Genomic DNA, 20,985 nt, shown 5'->3' with positions numbered 1-20,985 from the left:
CTTGCCAGCTCCGTTCCCTTGCCTGGACTCGCTCCAGCCCCTCCGTGTCCCTCTTGTCCCAGAGGTGCTGCCAGCACTGCAGGTGCCCCAGCAGTGCCAGCACAGGGACGGGCCCAGCGCACCCGCGCATGCGCAGTGGGGAGGGGGGGGGGGCCCAGCGCGCCCGCGCATGCGCAGTGGTGTGGGGGGGGCCCAGCGCGCCCGCGCATGCGCAGTGGGGTGGGGGGGGCCGTCCAGCTCTCCCGCGCATGCGCAGTGGGGTGGGGGTAGGGCCAGCACACCCGCGCATGCGCAGTGGGGGGTGGGGGGGGCCCAGCGCGCCCGCGCATGCGCAGTGGTGTGGGGGGGGGTCGGCCATCGCCCCCGCGCATGCGCAGTGGGGTGGGGGGCCGGCCGGCGCCCCCGCGCATGCGCAGTGGGGGTGGGGGGCCGTCCAGCTCTCCCGCGCATGCGCAGTGGGGTGGGGGTAGGGCCAGCGCCTCCGCGCATGCGCAGTGGGGTGGGGGGCCGCCCAGCCTGGGGGTGCCTTTTGTTCTGGTCCTCCGTGGGGCTGCCTTGAGAGCGGAATCAAGGTTGGAAAAGACCTCGGAGATCACTGAGTGCCACCAGCAGCAGCACGGCCAGCGCTGACCACGTCCGCCCATGCCACAGCCACAGGTGTTGGAGCACTCCCAGGGGTGGGCACTCCAAACCTCCCTGGGCAGCTGTGCCAAGGCCTGAGCGCCCTTTCCATGGAGGAATTTCCCCAATATCCACCCTGAGCCTCCCCTGGCCCAGCCTGAGGCCGTTCCCTCTCCTCCTGTCCCTGTTCCCTGGGAGCAGAACCCGACCCCCCCGGCTGCCCCCTCCTGTCAGGGACTTGTGCAGAGCCACAAAATCCCGCCTGAGCCTCCTTTGCTCCGGGCTGTGCCCCTTTCCCAGCTCTCTCAGGAACTCTCCAGCCCCTTGCCAGCTCCGTTCCCTTGCCTGGACTCGCTCCAGCCCCTCCGTGTCCCTCTTGTCCCAGAGGTGCTGCCAGCACTGCAGGTGCCCCAGCAGTGCCAGCACAGGGACGGGCCCAGCGCACCCGCGCATGCGCAGTGGGGAGGAGGGGGGGCCCAGCGCGCCCGCGCATGCGCAGTGGTGTGGGGGGGGCCCAGCGCGCCCGCGCATGCGCAGTGGGGGTGGGGGGGCCGTCCAGCTCTCCCGCGCATGCGCAGTGGGGTGGGGGTAGGGCCAGCGCACCCGCGCATGCGCAGTGGGGGGTGGGGGGGGCCCAGCGCGCCCGCGCATGCGCAGTGGAGGGGGGGTGCCAGCGCGCCCGCGCATGCGCAGTGGGGGTGGGGGGGGGGCCGTCCAGCTCTCCCGCGCATGCGCAGTGGGGTGGGGGTAGGGCCAGCGCACCCGCGCATGCGCAGTGGGGGGGTGGGGGGGGCCCAGCGCGCCCGCGCATGCGCAGTGGGGTGGGGGGGGGGTCGGCCATCGCCCCCGCGCATGCGCAGTGGGGTGGGGGGCCGGCCGGCGCGCCCGCGCATGCGCAGTGGGGGTGGGGGGGCCGTCCAGCTCTCCCGCGCATGCGCAGTGGGGTGGGGGTAGGGCCAGCGCCCCCGCGCATGCGCAGTGGGGTGGGGGGCCGGCCAGCGCGCCCGCGCATGCGCAGTGGGAGGGGGGGTAGGGCCAGCGCGCCCGCGCATGCGCAGTGGGGTGGGGGGCCGCCCAGCCTGGGGGTGCCTTTTGTTCTGGTCCTCCGTGGGGCTGCCTTGAGAGCGGAATCAAGGTTGGAAAAGACCTCGGAGATCACTGAGTGCCACCAGCAGCAGCACGGCCAGCGCAGACCACGTCCGCCCATGCCACAGCCACAGGTGTTGGAGCACTCCCAGGGGTGGGCACTCCAAACCTCCCTGGGCAGCTGTGCCAAGGCCTGAGCGCCCTTTCCATGGAGGAATTTCCCCAATATCCACCCTGAGCCTCCCCTGGCCCAGCCTGAGGCCGTTCCCTCTCCTCCTGTCCCTGTTCCCTGGGAGCAGAACCCGACCCCCCCGGCTGCCCCCTCCTGTCAGGGACTTGTGCAGAGCCACAAGGTCCCGCCTGAGCCTCCTTTGCTCCGGGCTGTGCCCCTTTCCCAGCTCTCTCAGGAACTCTCCAGCCCCTTGCCAGCTCCGTTCCGTTGCCTGGACTCGCTCCAGCCCCTCCGTGTCCCTCTTGTCCCAGAGGTGCTGCCAGCACTGCAGGTGCCCCAGCAGTGCCAGCACAGGGACGGGCCCAGCGCACCCGCGCATGCGCAGTGGGGAGGGGGGGGGGCCCAGCGCGCCCGCGCATGCGCAGTGGTGTGGGGGGGGCCCAGCGCGCCCGCGCATGCCCAGTGGGGGTGGGGGGGGCCGTCCAGCTCTCCCGCGCATGCGCAGTGGGGTGGGGGTAGGGCCAGCGCACCCGCGCATGCGCAGTGGGGGGTGGGGGGGGCCCAGCGCGCCCGCGCATGCGCAGTGGGGTGGGGGGTGGTTGGCCATCGCCCCCGCGCATGCGCAGTGGGGGGTGGGGGGGGCCGTCCAGCTCTCCCGCGCATGCGCAGTGGGGTGGGGGTAGGGCCAGCGCCCCCGCGCATGCGCAGTGGGGTGGGGGGCCGGCCAGCGCGCCCGCGCATGCGCAGTGGGGGAGGGGGGGGGTAGGGCCAGCGCGCCCGCGCATGCGCAGTGGGGTGGGGGGGGCCCAGCCTGGGGGTGCCTTTTGTTCTGGTCCTCCGTGGGGCTGCCTTGAGAGCGGAATCAAGGTTGGAAAAGACCTCGGAGATCACTGAGTGCCACCAGCAGCAGCACGGCCAGCGCTGACCACGTCCGCCCATGCCACAGCCACAGGTGTTGGAGCACTCCCAGGGCTGGGCACTCCAAACCTCCCTGGGCAGCTGTGCCAAGGCCTGAGCGCCCTTTCCATGGAGGAATTTCCCCAATATCCACCCTGAGCCTCCCCTGGCCCAGCCTGAGGCCGTTCCCTCTCCTCCTGTCCCTGTTCCCTGGGAGCAGAACCCGACCCCCCCGGCTGCCCCCTCCTGTCAGGGACTTGTGCAGAGCCACAAGGTCCCGCCTGAGCCTCCTTTGCTCCGGGCTGTGCACCTTTCCCAGCTCTCTCAGGAACTCTCCAGCCCCTTGCCAGCTCCGTTCCCTTGCCTGGACTCGCTCCAGCCCCTCCGTGTCCCTCTTGTCCCAGAGGTGCTGCCAGCACTGCAGGTGCCCCAGCAGTGCCAGCACAGGGACGGGCCCAGCGCACCCGCGCATGCGCAGTGGGGAGGGGGGGGGGCCCAGCGCGCCCGCGCATGCGCAGTGGTGTGGGGGGGGCCCAGCGCGCCCGCGCATGCGCAGTGGGGGTGGGGGGGGCCGTCCAGCTCTCCCGCGCGTGCGCAGTGGGGTGGGGGTAGGGCCAGCACACCCGCGCATGCGCAGTGGGGGGTGGGGGGGGCCCAGCGCGCCCGCGCATGCGCAGTGGTGTGGGGGGGGGGTCGGCCATCGCCCCCGCGCATGCGCAGTGGGGTGGGGGGCCGGCCGGCGCCCCCGCGCATGCGCAGTGGGGGTGGGGGGCCGTCCAGCTCTCCCGCGCATGCGCAGTGGGGTGGGGGTAGGGCCAGCGCCTCCGCGCATGCGCAGTGGGGTGGGGGGCCGCCCAGCCTGGGGGTGCCTTTTGTTCTGGTCCTCCGTGGGGCTGCCTTGAGAGCGGAATCAAGGTTGGAAAAGACCTCGGAGATCACTGAGTGCCACCAGCAGCAGCACGGCCAGCGCAGACCACGTCCGCCCATGCCACAGCCACAGGTGTTGGAGCACTCCCAGGGGTGGGCACTCCAAACCTCCCTGGGCAGCTGTGCCAAGGCCTGAGCGCCCTTTCCATGGAGGAATTTCCCCAATATCCACCCTGAGCCTCCCCTGGCCCAGCCTGAGGCCGTTCCCTCTCCTCCTGTCCCTGTTCCCTGGGAGCAGAACCCGACCCCCCCGGCTGCCCCCTCCTGTCAGGGACTTGTGCAGAGCCACAAGGTCCCGCCTGAGCCTCCTTTGCTCCGGGCTGTGCACCTTTCCCAGCTCTCTCAGGAACTCTCCAGCCCCTTGCCAGCTCCGTTCCCTTGCCTGGACTCGCTCCAGCCCCTCCGTGTCCCTCTTGTCCCAGAGGTGCTGCCAGCACTGCAGGTGCCCCAGCAGTGACAGCACAGGGACGGGCCCAGCGCACCCGCCCATGCGCAGTGGGGAGGGGGGGGGGCCCAGCGCGCCCGCGCATGCGCAGTGGTGTGGGGGGGGCCCAGCGCGCCCGCGCATGCGCAGTGGGGGTGGGGGGGGCCGTCCAGCTCTCCCGCGCGTGCGCAGTGGGGTGGGGGTAGGGCCAGCACACCCGCGCATGCGCAGTGGGGGGTGGGGGGGGCCCAGCGCGCCCGCGCATGCGCAGTGGGGTGGGGGGGGGGGTCGGCCATCGCCCCCGCGCATGCGCAGTGGGGTGGGGGGCCGGCCGGCGCGCCCGCGCATGCGCAGTGGGGGTGGGGGGGCCGTCCAGCTCTCCCGCGCATGCGCAGTGGGGTGGGGGTAGGGCCAGCGCCCCCGCGCATGCGCAGTGGGGTGGGGGGCCGGCCAGCGCGCCCGCGCATGCGCAGTGGGAGGGGGGGTAGGGCCAGCGCGCCCGCGCATGCGCAGTGGGGTGGGGGGCCGCCCAGCCTGGGGGTGCCTTTTGTTCTGGTCCTCCGTGGGGCTGCCTTGAGAGCGGAATCAAGGTTGGAAAAGACCTCGGAGATCACTGAGTGCCACCAGCAGCAGCACGGCCAGCGCAGACCACGTCCGCCCATGCCACAGCCACAGGTGTTGGAGCACTCCCAGGGGTGGGCACTCCAAACCTCCCTGGGCAGCTGTGCCAAGGCCTGAGCGCCCTTTCCATGGAGGAATTTCCCCAATATCCACCCTGAGCCTCCCCTGGCCCAGCCTGAGGCCGTTCCCTCTCCTCCTGTCCCTGTTCCCTGGGAGCAGAACCCGACCCCCCCGGCTGCCCCCTCCTGTCAGGGACTTGTGCAGAGCCACAAGGTCCCGCCTGAGCCTCCTTTGCTCCGGGCTGTGCCCCTTTCCCAGCTCTCTCAGGAACTCTCCAGCCCCTTGCCAGCTCCGTTCCGTTGCCTGGACTCGCTCCAGCCCCTCCGTGTCCCTCTTGTCCCAGAGGTGCTGCCAGCACTGCAGGTGCCCCAGCAGTGCCAGCACAGGGACGGGCCCAGCGCACCCGCGCATGCGCAGTGGGGAGGGGGGGGGGCCCAGCGCGCCCGCGCATGCGCAGTGGTGTGGGGGGGGGCCCAGCGCGCCCGCGCATGCCCAGTGGGGGTGGGGGGGGCCGTCCAGCTCTCCCGCGCATGCGCAGTGGGGTGGGGGTAGGGCCAGCGCACCCGCGCATGCGCAGTGGGGGGTGGGGGGGGCCCAGCGCGCCCGCGCATGCGCAGTGGGGTGGGGGGTGGTTGGCCATCGCCCCCGCGCATGCGCAGTGGGGGGTGGGGGGGGCCGTCCAGCTCTCCCGCGCATGCGCAGTGGGGTGGGGGTAGGGCCAGCGCCCCCGCGCATGCGCAGTGGGGTGGGGGGCCGGCCAGCGCGCCCGCGCATGCGCAGTGGGGGAGGGGGGGGGGTAGGGCCAGCGCGCCCGCGCATGCGCAGTGGGGTGGGGGGGGCCCAGCCTGGGGGTGCCTTTTGTTCTGGTCCTCCGTGGGGCTGCCTTGAGAGCGGAATCAAGGTTGGAAAAGACCTCGGAGATCACTGAGTGCCACCAGCAGCAGCACGGCCAGCGCTGACCACGTCCGCCCATGCCACAGCCACAGGTGTTGGAGCACTCCCAGGGGTGGGCACTCCAAACCTCCCTGGGCAGCTGTGCCAAGGCCTGAGCGCCCTTTCCATGGAGGAATTTCCCCAATATCCACCCTGAGCCTCCCCTGGCCCAGCCTGAGGCCGTTCCCTCTCCTCCTGTCCCTGTTCCCTGGGAGCAGAACCCGACCCCCCCGGCTGCCCCCTCCTGTCAGGGACTTGTGCAGAGCCACAAGGTCCCGCCTGAGCCTCCTTTGCTCCGGGCTGTGCACCTTTCCCAGCTCTCTCAGGAACTCTCCAGCCCCTTGCCAGCTCCGTTCCCTTGCCTGGACTCGCTCCAGCCCCTCCGTGTCCCTCTTGTCCCAGAGGTGCTGCCAGCACTGCAGGTGCCCCAGCAGTGCCAGCACAGGGACGGGCCCAGCGCACCCGCGCATGCGCAGTGGGGAGGGGGGGGGGCCCAGCGCGCCCGCGCATGCGCAGTGGTGTGGGGGGGGCCCAGCGCGCCCGCGCATGCGCAGTGGGGGTGGGGGGGGCCGTCCAGCTCTCCCGCGCGTGCGCAGTGGGGTGGGGGTAGGGCCAGCACACCCGCGCATGCGCAGTGGGGGGTGGGGGGGGCCCAGCGCGCCCGCGCATGCGCAGTGGTGTGGGGGGGGGGTCGGCCATCGCCCCCGCGCATGCGCAGTGGGGTGGGGGGCCGGCCGGCGCCCCCGCGCATGCGCAGTGGGGGTGGGGGGCCGTCCAGCTCTCCCGCGCATGCGCAGTGGGGTGGGGGTAGGGCCAGCACACCCGCGCATGCGCAGTGGGGTGGGGGGCCGCCCAGCCTGGGGGTGCCTTTTGTTCTGGTCCTCCGTGGGGCTGCCTTGAGAGCGGAATCAAGGTTGGAAAAGACCTCGGAGATCACTGAGTGCCACCAGCAGCAGCACGGCCAGCGCAGACCACGTCCGCCCATGCCACAGCCACAGGTGTTGGAGCACTCCCAGGGGTGGGCACTCCAAACCTCCCTGGGCAGCTGTGCCAAGGCCTGAGCGCCCTTTCCATGGAGGAATTTCCCCAATATCCACCCTGAGCCTCCCCTGGCCCAGCCTGAGGCCGTTCCCTCTCCTCCTGTCCCTGTTCCCTGGGAGCAGAACCCGACCCCCCCGGCTGCCCCCTCCTGTCAGGGACTTGTGCAGAGCCACAAGGTCCCGCCTGAGCCTCCTTTGCTCCGGGCTGTGCACCTTTCCCAGCTCTCTCAGGAACTCTCCAGCCCCTTGCCAGCTCCGTTCCCTTGCCTGGACTCGCTCCAGCCCCTCCGTGTCCCTCTTGTCCCAGAGGTGCTGCCAGCACTGCAGGTGCCCCAGCAGTGACAGCACAGGGACGGGCCCAGCGCACCCGCCCATGCGCAGTGGGGAGGGGGGGGGGCCCAGCGCGCCCGCGCATGCGCAGTGGTGTGGGGGGGGCCCAGCGCGCCCGCGCATGCGCAGTGGGGGTGGGGGGGGCCGTCCAGCTCTCCCGCGCGTGCGCAGTGGGGTGGGGGTAGGGCCAGCACACCCGCGCATGCGCAGTGGGGGGTGGGGGGGGCCCAGCGCGCCCGCGCATGCGCAGTGGTGTGGGGGGGGGGTCGGCCATCGCCCCCGCGCATGCGCAGTGGGGTGGGGGGCCGGCCGGCGCCCCCGCGCATGCGCAGTGGGGGTGGGGGGCCGTCCAGCTCTCCCGCGCATGCGCAGTGGGGTGGGGGTAGGGCCAGCGCCTCCGCGCATGCGCAGTGGGGTGGGGGGCCGCCCAGCCTGGGGGTGCCTTTTGTTCTGGTCCTCCGTGGGGCTGCCTTGAGAGCGGAATCAAGGTTGGAAAAGACCTCGGAGATCACTGAGTGCCACCAGCAGCAGCACGGCCAGCGCAGACCACGTCCGCCCATGCCACAGCCACAGGTGTTGGAGCACTCCCAGGGGTGGGCACTCCAAACCTCCCTGGGCAGCTGTGCCAAGGCCTGAGCGCCCTTTCCATGGAGGAATTTCCCCAATATCCACCCTGAGCCTCCCCTGGCCCAGCCTGAGGCCGTTCCCTCTCCTCCTGTCCCTGTTCCCTGGGAGCAGAACCCGACCTTCCCGGCTGCCCCCTCCTGTCAGGGACTTGTGCAGAGCCACAAGGTCCCGCCTGAGCCTCCTTTGCTCCGGGCTGTGCCCCTTTCCCAGCTCTCTCAGGAACTCTCCAGCCCCTTGCCAGCTCCGTTCCCTTGCCTGGACTCGCTCCAGCCCCTCCGTGTCCCTCTTGTCCCAGAGGTGCTGCCAGCACTGCAGGTGCCCCAGCAGTGCCAGCACAGGGACGGGCCCAGCGCACCCGCGCATGCGCAGTGGGGAGGGGGGAGGGCCCAGCGCGCCCGCGCATGCGCAGTGGTGTGGGGGGGCCCAGCGCGCCCGCGCATGCGCAGTGGGGGTGGGGGGGGGGGCCGTCCAGCTCTCCCGCGCATGCGCAGTGGGGTGGGGGTAGGGCCAGCACACCCGCGCATGCGCAGTGGGGGGTGGGGGGGGCCCAGCGCGCCCGCGCATGCGCAGTGGTGTGGGGGGGGGGTAGGGCCATCGCCCCCGCGCATGCGCAGTGGGGTGGGGGGCCGGCCGGCGCGCCCGCGCATGCGCAGTGGGGGTGGGGGGGCCGTCCAGCTCTCCCTCGCATGCGCAGTGGGGTGGGGGGCCGGCCAGCGCCCCCGCGCATGCGCAGTGGGGTGGGGGGCCGGCCAGCGCGCCCGCGCTTGCGCAGTGGGGTGGGGGTAGGGCCAGCGCGCCCGCGCATGCGCAGTGGTGGTGGGGGGGGCCCAGCCTGGCGGTGTCTTTTGTTCTGGTCCTCCGTGGGGCTGCCTTGAGAGCGGAATCAAGGTTGGAAAAGACCTCGGAGATCACTGAGTGCCACCAGCAGCAGCACGGCCAGCGCAGACCACGTCCGCCCATGCCACAGCCACAGGTGTTGGAGCACTCCCAGGGGTGGGCACTCCAAACCTCCCTGGGCAGCTGTGCCAAGGCCTGAGCGCCCTTTCCATGGAGGAATTTCCCCAATATCCACCCTGAGCCTCCCCTGGCCCAGCCTGAGGCCGTTCCCTCTCCTCCTGTCCCTGTTCCCTGGGAGCAGAACCCGACTCCCCCGGCTGCCCCCTCCTGTCAGGGACTTGTGCAGAGCCACAAAATCCCGCCTGAGCCTCCTTTGCTCCGGGCTGTGCCCCTTTCCCAGCTCTCTCAGGAACTCTCCAGCCCCTTGCCAGCTCCGTTCCGTTGCCTGGACTCGCTCCAGCCCCTCCGTGTCCCTCTTGTCCCAGAGGTGCTGCCAGCACTGCAGGTGCCCCAGCAGTGCCAGCACAGGGACGGGCCCAGCGCACCCGCGCATGCGCAGTGGGGGGGGGGGGGGGGGGGCCCAGCGCGCGCGCGCATGCGCAGTGGTGTGGGGGGGCCCAGCGCGCCCGCGCATGCGCAGTGGGGGTGGGGGGGGCCGTCCAGCTCTCCCGCGCATGCGCAGTGGGGTGGGGGTAGGGCCAGCACCCCCGCGCATGCGCAGTGGGGGGTGGGGGGGGCCCAGCGCGCCCGCGCATGCGCAGTGGTGTGGGGGGGGGGGGTCGGCCATCGCCCCCGCGCATGCGCAGTGGGGGTGGGGGGGCCGTCCAACTCTCCCGCGCATGCGCAGTGGGGTGGGGGGGGCCCAGCCTGGGGGTGCATTTTGTTCTGGTCCTCCGTGGGGCTGCCTTGAGAGCGGAATCAAGGTTGGAAAAGACCTCGGAGATCACTGAGTGCCACCAGCAGCAGCACGGCCAGCGCTGACCACGTCCGCCCATGCCACAGCCACAGGTGTTGGAGCACTCCCAGGGGTGGGCACTCCAAACCTCCCTGGGCAGCTGTGCCAAGGCCTGAGCGCCCTTTCCATGGAGGAATTTCCCCAATATCCACCCTGAGCCTCCCCTGGCCCAGCCTGAGGCCGTTCCCTCTCCTCCTGTCCCTGTTCCCTGGGAGCAGAACCCGACCCCCCCGGCTGCCCCCTCCTGTCAGGGACTTGTGCAGAGCCACAAGGTCCCGCCTGAGCCTCCTTTGCTCCGGGCTGTGCACCTTTCCCAGCTCTCTCAGGAACTCTCCAGCCCCTTCCCAGCTCCGTTCCCTTGCCTGGACTCGCTCCAGCCCCTCCGTGTCCCTCTTGTCTCAGAGGTGCTGCCAGCACTGCAGGTGCCCCAGCAGTGCCAGCACAGGGACGGGCCCAGCGCACCCGCCCATGCGCAGTGGGGAGGGGGGGGGGCCCAGCGCGCCCGCGCATGCGCAGTGGTGTGGGGGGGGGCCCAGCGCGCCCGCGCATGCGCAGTGCGGGTGGGGGGGGCCGTCCAGCTCTCCCGCGCATGCGCAGTGGTGTGGGGGGGGGCCCAGCGCGCCCGCGCATGCGCAGTGGGCTGGGGGGGGTCGGCCATCGCCCCCGCGCATGCGCAGTGGGGTGGGGGGCCGGCCGGCGCTCCCGCGCATGCGCAGTGGGGGTGGGGGGCCGTCCAGCTCTCCCGCGCATGCGCAGTGGGAGGGTGGGTAGGGCCAGCGCGCCCGCGCATGCGCAGTGGGGTGGGGGGGGCCCAGCCTGGGGGTGCCTTTTGTTCTGGTCCTCCGTGGGGCTGCCTTGAGAGCGGAATCAAGGTTGGAAAAGACCTCGGAGATCACTGAGTGCCACCAGCAGCAGTACGGCCAGCGCTGACCACGTCCGCCCCTGCCACAGCCACAGGTGTTGGAGCACTCCCAGGGGTGGGCACTCCAAACCTCCCTGGGCAGCTGTGCCAAGGCCTGAGCGCCCTTTCCATGGAGGAATTTCCCCAATATCCACCCTGAGCCTCCCCTGGCCCAGCCTGAGGCCGTTCCCTCTCCTCCTGTCCCTGTTCCCTGGGAGCAGAACCCGAACCCCCCGGCTGCCCCCTCCTGTCAGGGACTTGTGCAGAGCCACAAGGTCCCGCCTGAGCCTCCTTTGCTCCGGGCTGTGCCCCTTTCCCAGCTCTCTCAGGAACTCTCCAGCCCCTTGCCAGCTCCGTTCCGTTGCCTGGACTCGCTCCAGCCCCTCCGTGTTCCTCTTGCCCCAGAGGTGCTGCCAGCACTGCAGGTGCCCCAGCATTACCAGCACAGAGACGGGCCCGGATGTGGGGGCGGTGGGTACCCGTATGTGAGGGGGGGGGGGGGGAAGGACCCCGATGTGCGGGGGGGGGAAGGACCCGGATGTGGGGGGGGGAGGGCTCCGGATGTGGGGCGGGGTTGTTAGGGGCTGGGGTTAGGGTTAGGGTTTAGGGGTTAGGGTTTAGTGTTACGCCTAGGGTTAGGGTTGAGAAAACCACAAAGCCAGGAGCTCCATGGACAGTGATCATGCGAAAGGCAGGCCAACTTAAGCACGGCACGTCCAAAACCTTGCTCCCTCTTCTTCTTTCTGCAAGGGTTACGGTTAGGGTTAGGGGCTTGGCACATCAAAACCGTGCTCCCTCTTCCTCTTTCTGCTCAGAACTCACCACAGCCCAAAGCCCAGTTTTTGGCTCCGCCTAGGGTTAGGGTTGGGGTTTGGTTTAGGGTTAGGGTTAGGGTTACGTTTACGCCTCGGGTTATGGTTGAGGAAACCACAAAGCCAGGAGCTCCAGGGACACTGATCATGCGAAAGGCAGGCCAAGTTAAGCACGGCACATACAAAACCTGGCTCCCTCTTCTTCTTTCTGCAAGGGTTAGGGTTAATGTTAGGGGCTCGGGTTTGGGTTAGGCTTAGGGGTTAGGGTTATGCCTAGGGTTAGGATTGAGAAAACCACAAAGCCAGGAGACCCAGGCACACTAACCATACAAAAGGCAGGCCAACTTAAGCATGGCATATCAAAACCTTCCTCCGTCTTCCTCTTTCTGCTCGGAACTCACCACAGACCGATGCCCGATTACTGGCTCAATCTATCGTTAGAGTTAGGTTTAGGCGTTCTCCTAGGGTTAGGGTTGATGAAACCACAAAGCCAGGAGCTCCAGGGATACTCAGCATGCAAAAGGCATACCAAGGTGAGGAGGACACAGCCCAAACCTTGCTCCCTCTTTGTCATTCTGCTCGGAACTTGCCACAACACTTTGCCGGATTTCTGGCTCAAGGTAGGGTTAGGGATAGGGTTACGCCTTGGGTGAGGGTTAGGGTTAGGAGTTAGGGTTACGCCTAGGGTTAAGGTTGAGAAAACCACAAAGCCAGGAGCTCCAGGGACACTGATCATGCAAAAGGCGGGCCAAGTTAGGCACGGAACATCCAAAACCTTGCTCCTTCTTCTTCTTTCTGCAAGGGTTAGGGTTAGGGGCTCGGGTTAGGGTTAGGGGTTAGGGATAGGGGTAGGGTTAGGGTTAGGGTTTTGCCTAGGGTTAGGATTGAGAAAACCACAAAGCCAGGAGCTCCAGGGACACTGATCATGCGAAAGGCAGGCCAAGTTAAGTGCGGCACATCCAAAACCTTGCTCCCTCTTCTTCTTTCTGCAAGGGTTAGGGTTAGGGTTAGGGGCTCGGGTTAGGCGTAGGGTTAGGGTTAGGGTTAGGGGCTCGGGTTAGGGGTAGGGTTAGAGTTAGGGTTAGGCTTCTGCATAGGGTTAGGACTGACAAAACCACAAAGCCAGGAGACCCAGGGATACTCACCATGCAAAAGGCAGGCCAAGTTGAGCGTAGCACATCCAAATCCTTGCTCCCTCTTCGTCATTCTGCTCGGAACTCACCACAGCCCAATGCCCGATTACTGGCTCAGTCTAGGGTTAGGCTTAGGGCTAGGGTTAGGGTTATGCCTAGGGTTAGGGTTCACAAAACCACAAAGCCAGGAGCTCCAGGGATACCATGCAAAAGGCAGGCCAAGTTGAGCGTAGCACATCCAAATCCTTGCTCCCTCTTCTTCATTCTGCTCGGAACTCACCACAGCCCAATGCCCGATTTCTGCCTCAGTCTAGGGTTAGGCTTAGGGCTAGGGTTAGGGTTATGCCTAGGGTTAGGCTTCAGAAAACCACAAAGCCAGGAGCTCCAGGGATACTCACCATGCAAAAGGCAGGCCGAGTTGAGCGTAGCACATCCAAATCCTTGCTCCCTCTTCGTCATTCTGCTCGGAACTCCCCACAGCCCAATGCCCGATTTCTGCCTCAGTCTAGGGTTAGGCTTAGGGCTAGGGTTAGGGTTATGCCTAGGGTTAGGCTTCAGAAAACCATAAAGCCAGGAGCTCCAGGGATACTCACCATGCAAAAGGCAGGCCGAGTTGAGCGTAGCACATCCAAATCCTTGCTCCCTCTTTGTCATTCTGTTCGGAACTCACCACAGCCCAATGCCTGATTACTGCCTCAGTCTAGGGTTAGGGTTATGCCTAGGGTTAGGGTTCTGCCTAGGGTTAGGGTTCACAAAACCACAAAGCCAGGAGCTCCAGGGATACTCACCATGCAAAAGGCAGGCCAAGTTGAGCGTAGCACATCCAAATCCTTGCTCCCTCTTCGTCATTCTGCTCAGAACTCACCACAGCCCAATGCCCGATTACTGGCTCAGTCTAGGGTTAGGCTTAGGGCTAGGGTTAGGGTTATGCCTAGGGTTAGGCTTCAGAAAACCACAAAGCCAGGAGCTCCAGGGATACTCACCATGCAAAAGGCAGGCCAAGTTGAGCGTAGCACATCCAGTTCCTTGCTCCCTCTTCGTCATTCTGCTCGGAACTCACCACAGCCCAATTCCCGATTTCTGCCTCAGTCTAGGGTTAGGCTTAGGGCTAGGGTTAGGGTTATGCCTAGGGTTAGGGTTCAGAAAACCACAAAGCCAGGAGCTCCAGGGATACCATGCAAAAGGCAGGCCAAGTTGAGCGTAGCACATCCAAATCCTTGCTCCCTCTTCTTCATTCTGCTCGGAACTCCCCACAGCCCAATGCCCGATTTCTGCCTCAGTCTAGGGTTAGGCTTAGGGCTAGGGTTAGGGTTATGCCTAGGGTTAGGGTTCTGCCTAGGGTTAGGGTTCACAAAACCACAAAGCCAGGAGCTCCAGGGATACTCACCATGCAAAAGGCAGGCCAAGTTGAGCGTAGCACATCCAAATCCTTGCTCCCTCTTCGTCATTCTGCTCGGAACTCACCACAGCCCAATGCCCGATTTCTGCCTCAGTCTAGGGTTAGGCTTAGGGCTAGGGTTAGGGTTATGCCTAGGGTTAGGCTTCACAAAACCACAAAGCCAGGAGCTCCAGGGATACTCACCATGCAAAAGGCAGGCCAAGTTGAGCGTCGCACATCCAAATCCTTGCTCCCTCTTCGTCATTCTGCTCGGAACTCACCACAGCCCAATGCCCGATTTCTGCCTCAGTCTAGGGTTAGGCTTAGGGCTAGGGTTAGGGTTATGCCTAGGGTTAGGGTTCACAAAACCACAAAGCCAGGAGCTCCAGGGATACCATGCAAAAGGCAGGCCAAGTTGAGCGTAGCACATCCAAATCCTTGCTCCCTCTTCTTCATTCTGCTCGGAACTCCCCACAGCCCAATGCCCGATTTCTGCCTCAGTCTAGGGTTAGGCTTAGGGCTAGGGTTAGGGTTATGCCTAGGGTTAGGCTTCAGAAAACCACAAAGCCAGGAGCTCCAGGGATACTCACCATGCAAAAGTCAGGCCGAGTTGAGCGTAGCACATCCAAATCCTTGCTCCCTCTTCGTCATTCTGCTCGGAACTCCCCACAGCCCAATGCCCGATTTCTGCCTCAGTCTAGGGTTAGGCTTAGGGCTAGGGTTAGGGTTATGCCTAGGGTTAGGCTTCAGAAAACCACAAATCCAGGAGCTCCAGGGATACTCACCATGCAAAAGGCAGGCCGAGTTGAGCGTAGCACATCCAAATCCTTGCTCCCTCTTTGTCATTCTGTTCGGAACTCACCACAGCCCAATGCCTGATTACTGCCTCCGTCTAGGGTTAGGGTTATGCCTAGGGTTAGGGTTATGCCTAGGGTTAGGGTTCAGAAAACCACAAAGCCAGGAGCTCCAGGGATACTCACCATGCAAAAGGCAGGCCAAGTTGAGCGTAGCACATCCAAATCCTTGCTCCCTCTTCTTCATTCTGCTCGGAACTCACCACAGCCCAATGCCCGATTACTGGCTCAGTCTAGGGTTAGGCTTAGGGGTAGGGTTAGGGTTATGCCTAGGGTTAGGCTTCAGAAAACCACAAAGCCAGGAGCTCCAGGGATACTCACCATGCAAAAGGCAGGCCAAGTTGATTGTAGCACATCCAAATCCTTGCTCCCTCTTCGTCATTCTGCTCGGAACTCCCCACAGCCCAATGCCCGATTTCTGCCTCAGTCTAGGGTTAGGCTTAGGGCTAGGGTTAGGGTTATGCCTAGGGTTAGGGTTCAGAAAACCACAAAGCCAGGAGCTCCAGGGATACCATGCAAAAGGCAGGCCAAGTTGAGCGTAGCACATCAAAATCCTTGCTCCCTCTTCGTCATTCTGCTCGGAACTCCCCACAGCCCAATGCCCGATTACTGGCTCAGTCTAGGGTTAGGCTTAGGGCTAGGGTTAGGGTTATGCCTAGGGTTAGGGTTCTGCCTAGGGTTAGGGTTCACAAAACCACAAAGCCAGGAGCTCCAGGGATACTCACCATGCAAAAGGCAGGCCAAGTTGAGCGTAGCACATCCAAATCCTTGCTCCCTCTTCTTCATTCTGCTCGGAACTCCCCACAGCCCAATGCCTGATTTCTTCCTCAGTCTAGGGTTAGGCTTAGGGCTAGGGTTAGGGTTATGCCTAGGGTTAGGGTTCAGAAAACCACAAAGCCAGGAGCTCCAGGGATACTCACCATGCAAAAGGCAGGCCAAGTTGAGCGTAGCACATCCAAATCCTTGCTCCCTCTTCGTCATTCTGCTCGGAACTCACCACAGCCCAATGCCCGATTTCTGCCTCAGTCTAGGGTTAGGCTTAGGGCTAGGGTTAGGGTTATGCCTAGGGTTAGGGTTCTGCCTAGGGTTAGGGTTCAGAAAACCACAAAGCCAGGAGCTCCAGGGATACTCACCATGCAAAAGGCAGGCCAAGTTGAGCGTAGCACATCCAAATCCTTGCTCCCTCTTCTTCATTCTGCTCGGAACTCCCCACAGCCCAATGCCTGATTTCTGCCTCAGTCTAGGGTTAGGCTTAGGGCTAGGGTTAGGGTTATGCCTAGGGTTAGGCTTCAGAAAACCACAATGCCAGGAGCTCCAGGGATACTCACCATGCAAAAGGCAGGCCAAGTTGAGTGTAGCACATCCAAATCCTTGCTCCCTCTTCGTCATTCTGCTCGGAACTCCCCACAGCCCAATGCCCGATTTCTGCCTCAGTCTAGGGTTAGGCTTAGGGCTAGGGTTAGGGTTCTGCCTCAGGTTAGGGTTCAGAAAACCACAAAGCCAGGAGCTCCAGGGATACCATGCAAAAGGCAGGCCAAGTTGAGCGTAGCACATCCAAATCCTTGCTCCCTCTTCTTCATTCTGCTCGGAACTCCCCACAGCCCAATACCCGATTTCTGCCTCAGTCTAGGGTTAGGCTTAGGGCTAGGGTTAGGGTTATGCCTAGGGTTAGGCTTCAGAAAACCACAAAGCCAGGAGCTCCAGGGATACTCACCATGCAAAAGGCAGGCCGAGTTGAGCGTAGTACATCCAAATCCTTGCTCCCTCTTTGTCATTCTGCTCGGAACTCACCACAGCCCAATGCCCGATTTCTGCCTCAGTCTAGGGTTAGGCTTAGGGCTAGGGTTAGGGTTCTGCCTAGGGTTAGGGTTCACAAAACCACAAAGCCAGGAGCTCCAGGGATACTCACCATGCAAAAGGCAGGCCAAGTTGAGCGTAGCACATCCAAATCCTTGCTCCCTCTTCTTCATTCTGCTCGGAACTCACCACAGTCCAATGCCTGATTTCTGCCTCAGTCTAGGGTTAGGCTTAGGGCTAGGGTTAGGGTTATGCCTAGGGTTAGGCTTCAGAAAACCACAAAGCCAGGAGCTCCAGGGATACTCACCATGCAAAAGGCAGGCCAAGTTGAGCGTAGCACATCCAAATCCTTGCTCCCTCTTCGTCATTCTGCTCGGAACTCACCACAGCCCAATGCCCGATTTCTGCCTCAGTCTAGGGTTAGGCTTAGGGCTAGGGTTAGGGTTATGCCTAGGGTTAGGGTTCACAAAACCACAAAGCCAGGAGCTCCAGGGATACCATGCAAAAGGCAGGCCAAGTTGAGCGTAGCACATCCAAATCCTTGCTCCCTCTTCGTCATTCTGCTCGGAACTCCCCACAGCCCAATGCCCGATTTCTGCCTTAGTCTAGGGTTAGGCTTAGGGCTAGGGTTAGGGTTATGCCTAGGGTTAGGCTTCTGCCTCAGGTTAGGGTTCACAAAACCACAAAGCCAGGAGCTCCAGGGATACTCACCATGCAAAAGGCAGGCCAAGTTGAGCGTAGCACATCCAAATCCTTGCTCCCTCTTCTTCATTCTGCTCGGAACTCCCCACAGCCCAATGCCTGATTTCTGCCTCAGTCTAGGGTTAGGCTTAGGGCTAGGGTTAGGGTTATGCCTAGGGTTAGGGTTCAGAAAACCACAAAGCCAGGAGCTCCAGGGATACTCACCATGCAAAAGGCAGGCCAAGTTGAGCGTAGCACATCCAAATCCTTGCTCCCTCTTCGTCATTCTGCTCGGTACTCACCACAGCCCAATGCCCGATTTCTGCCTCAGTCTAGGGTTAGGCTTAGGGCTAGGGTTAGGGTTATGCCTAGGGTTAGGCTTCACAAAACCACAAATCCAGGAGCTCCAGGGATACCATGCAAAAGGCAGGCCAAGTTGAGCGTAGCACATCCAAATCCTTGCTCCCTCTTCGTCATTCTGCTCGGAACTCCCCACAGCCCAATGCCCGATTTCTGCCTTAGTCTAGGGTTAGGCTTAGGGCTAGGGTTAGGGTTATGCCTAGGGTTAGGCTTCTGTCTCAGGTTAGGGTTCACAAAACCACAAAGCCAGGAGCTCCAGGGATACTCACCATGCAAAAGGCAGGCCAAGTTGAGCGTAGCACATCCAAATCCTTGCTCCCTCTTCGTCATTCTGCTCGGAACTCACCACAGCCCAATGCCCGATTTCTGCCTCAGTCTAGGGTTAGGCTTAGGGCTAGGGTTAGGGTTATGCCTAGGGTTAGGGTTCACAAAACCACAAAGCCAGGAGCTCCAGGGATACTCACCATGCAAAAGGCAGGCCAAGTTGAGCGTAGCACATCCAAATCCTTGCTCCCTCTTTGTCATTCTGCTCGGAACTCCCCACAGCCCAATGCCCGATTTCTGCCTCAGTCTAGGGTTAGGCTTAGGGCTAGGGTTAGGGTTATGCCTAGGGTTAGGGTTCACAAAACCACAAAGCCAGGAGCTCCAGGGATACTCACCATGCAAAAGGCAGGCCAAGTTGAGCGTAGCACATCCAAATCCTTGCTCCCTCTTCGTCATTCTGCTCGGAACTCACCACAGCCCAATGCCCGATTTCTGCCTCAGTCTAGGGTTAGGCTTAGGGCTAGGGTTAGGGTTATGCCTAGGGTTAGGCTTCACAAAACCACAAAGCCAGGAGCTCCAGGGATACTCACCATGCAAAAGGCAGGCCAAGTTGAGCGTAGCACATCCAAATCCTTGCTCCCTCTTTGTCATTCTGCTCGGAACTCCCCACAGCCCAATGCCCGATTTCTGCCTCAGTCTAGGGTTAGGCTTAGGGCTAGGGTTAGGGTTCTGCCTCAGGTTAGGGTTCAGAAAACCACAAAGCCAGGAGCTCCAGGGATACCATGCAAAAGGCAGGCCAAGTTGAGCGTAGCACATCCAAATCCTTGCTCCCTCTTCGTCATTCTGCTCGGAACTCCCCACAGCCCAATGCCCGATTTCTGCCTCAGTCTAGGGTTAGGCTTAGGGCTAGGGTTAGGGTTATGCCTCAGGTTAGGGTTCAGAAAACCACAAAGCCAGGAGCTCCAGGGATACCATGCAAAAGGCAGGCCAAGTTGAGCGTAGCACATCCAAATCCTTGCTCCCTCTTCTTCATTCTGCTCGGAACTCCCCACAGCCCAATACCCGATTTCTGCCTCAGTCTAGGGTTAGGCTTAGGGCTAGGGTTAGGGTTATGCCTAGGGTTAGGCTTCAGAAAACCACAAAGCCAGGAGCTCCAGGGATACTCACCATGCAAAAGGCAGGCCGAGTTGAGCGTAGTACATCCAAATCCTTGCTCCCTCTTTGTCATTCTGCTCGGAACTCACCACAGCCCAATGCCCGATTTCTGCCTCAGTCTAGGGTTAGGCTTAGGGCTAGGGTTAGGGTTCTGCCTAGGGTTAGGGTTCACAAAACCACAAAGCCAGGAGCTCCAGGGATACTCACCATGCAAAAGGCAGGCCAAGTTGAGCGTAGCACATCCAAATCCTTGCTCCCTCTTCTTCATTCTGCTCGGAACTCACCACAGTCCAATGCCTGATTTCTGCCTCAGTCTAGGGTTAGGCTTAGGGCTAGGGTTAGGGTTATGCCTAGGGTTAGGCTTCAGAAAACCACAAAGCCAGGAGCTCCAGGGATACTCACCATGCAAAAGGCAGGCCAAGTTGAGCGTAGCACATCCAAATCCTTGCTCCCTCTTCGTCATTCTGCTCGGAACTCACCACAGCCCAATGCCCGATTTCTGCCTCAGTCTAGGGTTAGGCTTAGGGCTAGGGTTAGGGTTATGCCTAGGGTTAGGCTTCACAAAACCACAAAGCCAGGAGCTCCAGGGATACCATGCAAAAGGCAGGCCAAGTTGAGCGTAGCACATCCAAATCCTTGCTCCCTCTTCGTCATTCTGCTCGGAACTCCCCACAGCCCAATGCCCGATTTCTGCCTTAGTCTAGGGTTAGGCTTAGGGCTAGGGTTAGGGTTATGCCTAGGGTTAGGCTTCTGCCTCAGGTTAGGGTTCAGAAAACCACAAAGCCAGGAGCTCCAGGGATACTCACCATGCAAAAGGCAGGCCAAGTTGAGCGTAGCACATCCAAATCCTTGCTCCCTCTTCTTCATTCTGCTCGGAACTCCCCACAGCCCAATGCCTGATTTCTGCCTCAGTCTAGGGTTAGGCTTAGGGCTAGGGTTAGGGTTATGCCTAGGGTTAGGGTTCAGAAAACCACAAAGCCAGGAGCTCCAGGGATACTCACCATGCAAAAGGCAGGCCAAGTTGAGCGTAGCACATCCAAATCCTTGCTCCCTCTTCGTCATTCTGCTCGGAACTCACCACAGCCCAATGCCCGATTTCTGCCTCAGTCTAGGGTTAGGCTTAGGGCTAGGGTTAGGGTTATGCCTAGGGTTAGGCTTCACAAAACCACAAATCCAGGAGCTCCAGGGATACCATGCAAAAGGCAGGCCAAGTTGAGCGTAGCACATCCAAATCCTTGCTCCCTCTTCGTCATTCTGCTCGGAACTCCCCACAGCCCAATGCCCGATTTCTGCCTTAGTCTAGGGTTAGGCTTAGGGCTAGGGTTAGGGTTATGCCTAGGGTTAGGCTTCTGTCTCAGGTTAGGGTTCACAAAACCACAAAGCCAGGAGCTCCAGGGATACTCACCATGCAAAAGGCAGGCCAAGTTGAGCGTAGCACATCCAAATTCTTGCTCCCTCTTCGTCATTCTGCTCGGAACTCACCACAGCCCAATGCCCGATTTCTGCCTCAGTCTAGGGTTAGGCTTAGGGCTAGGGTTAGGGTTATGCCTAGGGTTAGGGTTCACAAAACCACAAAGCCAGGAGCTCCAGGGATACTCACCATGCAAAAGGCAGGCCAAGTTGAGCGTAGCACATCCAAATCCTTGCTCCCTCTTTGTCATTCTGCTCGGAACTCCCCACAGCCCAATGCTTGATTTCTGCCTCAGTCTAGGGTTAGGCTTAGGGCTAGGGTTAGGGTTATGCCTAGGGTTAGGGTTCAGAAAACCACAAAGCCAGGAGCTCCAGGGATACTCACCATGCAAAAGGCAGGCCAAGTTGAGCGTAGCACATCCAAATCCTTGCTCCCTCTTCGTCATTCTGCTCGGAACTCACCACAGCCCAATGCCCGATTTCTGCCTCAGTCTAGGGTTAGGCTTAGGGCTAGGGTTAGGGTTCTGCCTCAGGTTAGGGTTCAGAAAACCACAAAGCCAGGAGCTCCAGGGATACCATGCAAAAGGCAGGCCAAGTTGAGCGTAGCACATCAAAATCCTTGCTCCCTCTTCTTCATTCTGCTCGGAACTCCCCACAGCCCAATACCCGATTTCTGCCTCAGTCTAGGGTTAGGCTTAGGGCTAGGGTTA

At 62.8% G+C, this 20,985-nt stretch overlaps 1 pseudogene across 1 annotated transcript in view; it reads left to right on the top strand.

Moving 5' to 3' along the window:
* Positions 1-10,891: 10,891 nt before the first annotated feature.
* LOC309585707 (epidermal growth factor receptor kinase substrate 8-like protein 2) overlaps positions 10,892-20,985 on the top strand; it is a 190,781-nt pseudogene continuing 180,687 nt past the window's right edge. Inside the window, exon 1 of the transcript in view lies at positions 10,892-10,912. The product of the transcript in view is annotated as an epidermal growth factor receptor kinase substrate 8-like protein 2 (transcript). The remainder of the gene's footprint in view (positions 10,913-20,985) is intronic.

This window comes from Coloeus monedula (genome assembly GCF_965178545.1).
Source record: "Coloeus monedula genome assembly, contig: HAP1_SCAFFOLD_137, whole genome shotgun sequence".
Lineage (NCBI taxonomy): Eukaryota > Metazoa > Chordata > Aves > Passeriformes > Corvidae > Coloeus > Coloeus monedula.
Note: the sequence above shows the minus strand (reverse complement) of the source record. Positions and strands in the feature narration are given on the sequence as shown.